Below are 7,233 nucleotides of genomic sequence, written 5' to 3' on the forward strand. Positions count from 1 at the left end.
ACGAACTGGTTGCGAATTGTGGGAGCTTTGTTTATGACTCCTTTTTATTTGTTCCACTGGTCGATTCTGCTCCATCGCCGAGCCTTGAACATAACTCGCAAACTCCCCTCTAGCTATCAACATCTCCACTTGCCTCCTCAGGTTCCTGCATTCGTTAGTCTGATGTCCGAAATCAGAATGAAAAGCACAATGTTTAGTTTGATCCCTCTGTTCGAGGGGTTGTCTAATTGGCAGCGGTGGATGAAACTTGTCCTTGTTCTCCTGATACAACCTCGCCAGAGTGACCTTCAGCGGAGTAATCAACTCTTCCTCCCTGGACCTTTTTTCGGCCTTCCAAGTGGTCTGACGTTGCGGCTGAGCCTGCTTCTGCCTGATCTTTGCCTTGGACTTTTCCTCGGTCGACACAAGCGACGTTGTCCGAGCATTAGCTGCCTCCTCTTCTTCGAGGCGCACAAAGCCATCGGCTCTCTCATTGAGTTCATCCATGGTAGCTGGCGTATTCACTACCAGACTGGTGTGAAACGGAGTTCCGCGTGTCATGGCTAACTTGAAGGCTTGAACTGCCGTAGAAGGATGGCATTCGATCACCACACTCTTAGTGAGATTAAACCTGGTAAGAAAGGCCTGGAGCCGTTCATCCTTGTGTTGCCGCATCGTGAACAGGCTCGAGATGTCCTTCGGCGGGCGTTTGTTCCCATAGTACTGGCTTATGAACCGATCGCACAGGTCCCTGAAACTGCCAATGGAGCTCCTAGGCAAGTTTTTGAACCAGCTGAGCGCCGGTCCGGCCAGGCTTGTAGGGAAACATTTGCACATTAAAGAATCGTTTTCCGTATTCAGGGCCATTTTCAACTGGATATGATACACATGATCGATCGGATCGGTTGTTCCGTCAAACAGAATAAAGACTGGCATAGCAAACTTCCTTGGATGCGGCGCATTCAAGATCTCGTCGGTGAATGGTGAATCCACCGTCCGAGCTGCGGATCGGAGAGCTTCATTCTCTCTCTGGAGTCCAGCGGTAGCTCTGTGAGTTACAGTTCTGCCCTCCGAACCGTGATGAGTGACAGTAACCATGGAGGGCCGGTAAGACGGATCGAACGACCGTTCCTCTATGAACTCTCTCTGCCAAGGCGACGCTACTCGACGGCGATCTACCTCCATCACTTCCTCTCGGTCAAACCTTTCCCGCTGCGGATCAACGTGAGTCGATCCTTCGTGATCTTCAACTCGACGAACATTTGGCGGCAAATTGTCCATCATCCTTTCATCACGGTGGTGAGCTAACTGATTGTTCTCGTCCTGATCGCCTTGATGCGCGATATTAGATGGAACACCTCCTTCTCCGACCGGAAGCGGATGCGAAACTGCAGGTATTTACCGATGCTGCAGTCCAGCTTTCAATTCTGCATTTTCTTTTCTGAGAGCTTCAATCAAGTTCATCAACTCTTCAAGCTTTGTTTGCTGGACAGCCTCCATCGGATTGGAGCTTTCACCTATCATTATTCCCGAACGGAGTAAAGGCATTAATCTCAAGTTCGCGAGTAGATCTGAGCTTCGTGAGTAGGAATTTTTAGATCTGGCTTCTAATTCTCCGAATTATGCTCACTGTTTACTAGATCTGAATTGTCTGAACTCTAAATCCGTCAGATCCTGCCACAATCGAGCAACTCGTGGTTGCGTAGATCTGAAGTCACTCCTGCCAAAGCTTCAAGAATCGTAATTCCTCCAGAGTAGGTCACAATCGCTCAGATCTGGATTCAAATCCCCAAGATCGAGTCTCGATCAACCGAATTGGTTTGAATCCATTCGATACTCCTCATTGATCAACCAAACTTTCATGCGCTTCCCACAGACGGCGCCAATTGGAGATGCAAGAAACTCCTACTATTCTTTCTCTCTCTAGAATTCTTACACCTCAACCCCCAAAAAGATCCCTCTCCTCTTCATTCCAACTCCTATTTATAGATACTTACAAGATATTTACAAGATATTTACTAATTGCTGGACCTGGGCCTATTCCTCTGTAAGCCCTGGTCACCCTTGATGGGCTTACTCCCGCTCGGCCCATATGGCAGTGTCTTTCTATGGGCTGACCTAGCTGTTCGGACTGAAGGTTGTGTTTTGCGAGTCGGACCTGGCCCATGTCATCCGGGGCCTCCTCATGTATGGACTAGGCGTGTACAAGTCAGACAGTGTCAACTAAATAATTAACAAACACAATAAAACCTACTAGTTTCAATTTAGTTGAACCAATTCAAATGACTTCATGAAGCACAAGCGAATATAAATCAGTCCAAGTTCTTCCCGCAAGTCCAAGTTCTGGGTGTTCCAATTAGTTGACCTCAAGGGTTACTTTTATATTGCAAATTCGGAACAGAGATGTGATGTTTTTTTTTTGGGAAATGTAAAACAAACTCACACATAAGACTCGAATTCTTGACCCCTTCTAAAATTTACAATATCTTCTTATGCATACAGCAAGATAAAGTAAAAAAAAAAGAAGTAAAAAAATAGTTGAATAATAAGGAAAAAGAAAACAATTTATCAAACATAAAATCAATTTTTTTCTCCTTAGGGAGTGTTCGGCTACATGGAATTGGACTTTGAAATTAAATTGGTGAAATTTAAGAAAATTTTAATGCATTGAACGGTCTTCACCTGAAAATTTTAATGCACTGAAAATTTTAATCCGGTGCACAAAAGTGGATCCAAATTCCATGGCCATTTACCACTTGCATTGAATTGAATGATGTTTTACAAGCTATTCCCTACCCTATGATAAGCAATCTGTCGAGGAAAGATAGGGTGATTTTGTTTTTATCTCTGAGAATGGCATCACAGTGGCTTCCAAGTTAGAAGAGACTATTAAGGCTAAAAAGGATCAAGGTTTTTTAATTGGCTGTGATTAGATCTGTTAGTGGATTGGATTTTGATCCGAATTCAATTCAAATCAAATTTGATAACTCAAATATATATGGATTAAAGATTTAATCTGATGACCCGTTACCGATCTAAATTCAATAATCCGTTAGTTAAACAAATCGAATATGAATTATGGTAGATCCGATCTAATAACAAAGTGATCCAAAATAATATATTATATAATATTTTTTATATTATAAAAAATTCTTATCATTATTTTCTCCCCTCCTTTACTTTTTCTATTTTTTCTTATTCCCAAGTTTTTTTTTTTTGTTAAAAAGATAAGCTTTTATAAATAAAAAGAATATGTACAAAGTGATCCAACCAACTAAACAAACGAAAGGAACATACTCCTTGGTAGAGAGGGATTCTACAGCAGGCTACAGCATTGTGTAAAAACCAAGAAAACATAATTTTCAGCATGCAACATAGTTATAGAATTTTTGGTTAGCCTGGGCTAACTTGGAACATTTGTAACTTCTCTTCTTTTAATATTATCTTAATTTTTTTTTTTTAAAAAAAAAAAACACATAGTTATAGAATGTGTACTCCCATTGTTGTTTCACAAGGATGAACTCCCATTGTTGAGCTCCAAGTAGCAGTAGGAATTGCTAAGAGAACTATTGCAGTAGGAACCATGACTGGCCATGAGCATATGAGCAACCTTGTAAGAATAACTGATGCATTGCTTCCAGAGAAGTAATCCTCCTTATGTCTGAGTTGTGCTTTAGCTGAAGGGAGGCAAATCTTGCTCTGATGCAACCTTTATTTCCAAGTTTTTATTCTTTAACAATGAGTAAAAGATTTAATTTTCCTTTTTTATATTTTATTTATCTTTATCTATTTATTGTTTTAATTCTCTTTTGACATTAGTTTTTTTTTTAACAAAAAAGAAAAAAGAAAAAATGTACACACTCACCCATATCGAATCAGACCGGATTATCGAACCGGATTAGATATTCATTTATTAACAAATCGGATATGAATTTATTCACAAAATATTCACAGAATTATTAAATTGAATATATCCTTATCAGATTCGAATCGAATCAGCACGAATCCGACATGTTTACACATCTAACTATGCTTTAAGAACTATATATATTCCTAGTATTTCCTTATTTTGTTACGAATAAATGATACTATCTCCTGCTTTTTTGTTGAATGAACTCAAGTGAACCTTACCTGAGTTACTTGCATCTTGAATGTGATTGTGGTGGTGGGTTTGCATACAATGGCTGTCATTGTTGACATTTTTCATTTAGTTCAGTACCAGTAGAGACCCATATTTCAAAACCACCACTTACGTTTCCAGTCCATCACGAAAAATCCATGCTCTAGTACATAATGCTTTATTGGCTGTTCTGTCGATTCATGAGAAACCTTGATATATATATATATATAAACAATATTGGACATTTTAAAGGATATTTTTAATTTTTAATTTTTTTTTGGATGATAAAGCAAATTCACATACATGTCTCCACTGATAGGCTCAAACTTAGGACTTTCCTTCGAAAAGTTGGATTTTGGTATCACTAGACCACTTGACCCTTTGTTTTGAAAGGATAATTTTGTTAAAGGGATAGAGAATTTTATTGGCCCTAGGCCAAGAAAGAAATTATAAGTAAGTTACATTCACTACACTTGCACTTGGAGGGGTTAAGGACAACAATTGAAAAAATAATGGGGTCAAGTAAATGATTAAACCGAAGTAAATTCACGTATATATTTATTAAAAGATGTCATACACCATAAATTCGATCTCCCTCTAAAAACACACTAATAATTAATACAAGTTCTTGAAATTATTGTTTTCTAATTATTTTTTTTTTTTTATGACAACAAACTCATGCAGCCACTTGACATTACAAAGATTTGAATTCTCACAATCCATTTTAAGAATTGCACGACATACACCAATCTATATATAATTTTTACTGGGCTTGATACATCATATACCTCCACAAACGTGTATAAATTTATTTGTTGTGAGATCTGATTAATTGGTTTTACCACCTTTCCCGGGGTTTGCAGGTGGTGTTGGAGGCTTTGCTTTGAGAGCAAATGAGTTGGTTTGACCGCCTCCCCCGGAGTTTATGGGTGGCGTTGGGGGCTTTGCTTTGAGAGCGGATGAGTTGGTTTGACCACCTCCTCCAGAGTTTATTGGTCCCATTGTTGGAGGCGTTGCTGTGAGAGTTGATGAATTAGCTATCTGATCATCACCTCTCGTAGAGTTTATTGGTAGAGTTAGAGGCGATGTTGTGAGAGGTAATGGATTGATTTGAGCACGTAGTCCCTTGAAGCTTATTGGTGACCTTGAAGGCGTTGGTTGCTGTGACTGTGAGAGCCAACTTAGTGCTTTGCTCCGAAACATCTTCCTGTGTTAAGGCGAACCATTGAAGTAATTAATTAAATATCCCATATATAAGCATAGTGAGTAACCAGCAAAGAAGTATTACAAATATATATATATATATATATATATATATATATATTTGTGGAGAGAGTTCGAGAGACTTACAGTGGCTTTGATTTGTTGTTAACTCTGATTTGATTAAGAGAAGTCTCAGAGGTGGTTTCAAGCACTTAAAAGAGAGCCCTGCCAACAAGCTGAAGACAGTAAGCAGGGGCTACTTGTCTCTCTTGAAATGCCTCACTCTGTTTATCCGTGTCAATGTGTGTGAACTGATTTATATTATAGTGTTTTCAACTGCTCGTGAGTGGGTGCTTTTAACGTGGAAATGGTCAGAAGTCCACGAAATTATTGAGAGTTAAGTCCGCGTCAACGCAAGATTAAAAAAAACAAAAACAACAACCCTTTTAATATTATAATTTATGAATATATAGTTCGAACATTGTGTAGTTCGATGACCCGTAAGTGTGGCTCTGTAGATCAGCGGTAAATTAACTTTCTATAGTAGATGAGAGGTATCTAAACTGTAAATTTGGACATCCTAAATTAAATTCTCTCAAAAGAACATAAACACATCACCCTGAATAATATATGTAATTTACAGGTGATTTTATATATTCTAAGTCGAATTCAAAGTGATATCAAAATTTTATATATATATATATATATATTCAGTCCAAATACAGCCAAATATGGGATTGTGCTTAAATTGCATCTCTAGCTAGATGCTTATAAGCTCCTTTAATTTGCAATTCCAACTCTTTAAGCGACCATTTGAATTTTTAGTTAAACCTATCTAAAGACTATTAACTTGAAAAAGTTTTCAATTAAAACTTAGAATAGTTTAAGAAAGTTTCAATTTTTGTATATTAAATTTTTAAAATAGCATTTATTTTAAAGTAACTTAAAAAAGTAATAATACTTACACCGATGAGTTGAACAGAATTGTTAGGCCTATTATATTTAATTCGTCAAAGCATATCAAATATAAGAAAGTGGGACCTCAACTTTCTTATTTATTTAATGCATTAATAATGAATTAAATTTAGTAAACCTAATAATTGTGCATAACTCATCGGTGTAAGTATCATTATTCAACTTAAAAAGGAGAAATAGACATTTATTTTGACAATGAGGACTAATTTTCTTAAGAAACAAATGGTACTTTCACTTTCAACATCAAATCCAATGAAAGAAGGAAATTTCAAGTGCTATGATTCATTTATTTGTTATTATTTTTTAATTTTTCTTGAAGATGTAAGAGAGTATATTGGGAATCTTGAGTAGTTAGTAAGACCCCGTTTAATAATACTGCAATTTTAAATTTTCTTTTATCTTGTCAAAAATGAGAATGTGCCCTAAAAATTGCACTACATCCATTCTAATTTAAGTGTTTTTTTTTTTTTTTTTGGGAACTTAACTTAAAAAAAAAAAGTGGTTTTTAATATTTCTTTTATGAACAATACTTACTCATGAGTGAGTATGTTATCTTTACTGCTGCTGATGTGGTCGGATTACAAATGTATACATAATTTTCAAATACAAAATCACTAATAAAAAAGTTGTTTTTCTTATTTATTAATTTTTTAATTTTGTAAATGCAGACTACGTGTGAATTTGGGAATTGGAGCACATGCGGTGATACTAAAAATAGTATTTTAATTTTTTAATATAAATTAACGACAACTAAATAAAAATATATATATATTACCTAAATATTTATTATGAGACAAATGTGCTTGCTTTTCAATTGTTTTGACTAAAGAAAATGCATTGACTCGACATTGGCGTGCTGAAGGCTTCAATAAGCCAAGTCCATTACTCGTGTTTGACTATTTCTAGTCAAATTTGAACCAAGCCCATAACCATGAGTGCACCAAAGACAAAATATG

The 7,233-nt window shown here is 36.6% G+C and overlaps 1 long non-coding RNA gene across 1 annotated transcript; it reads right to left on the reverse strand.

Annotated features, from left to right (window-relative positions):
- Positions 1–4,629: 4,629 nt before the first annotated feature.
- Positions 4,630–5,613, reverse strand: LOC132283297 (uncharacterized). Its single transcript, XR_009471988.1, has 2 exons — positions 5,450–5,613; positions 4,630–5,306 (listed from the first exon to the last, which is right to left on the reverse strand). It is a non-coding gene; the product is annotated as an uncharacterized LOC132283297 (long non-coding RNA).
- Between the last annotated feature and the right edge of the window lie 1,620 nt (positions 5,614–7,233).

This window comes from Cornus florida, unplaced genomic scaffold (genome assembly GCF_030987335.1).
Source record: "Cornus florida cultivar Cherokee Brave unplaced genomic scaffold, ASM3098733v1 CherokeeBrave_3.0.0_Hap2_Chr11, whole genome shotgun sequence".
NCBI classification, from domain to species: Eukaryota; Viridiplantae; Streptophyta; class Magnoliopsida; order Cornales; family Cornaceae; genus Cornus; species Cornus florida.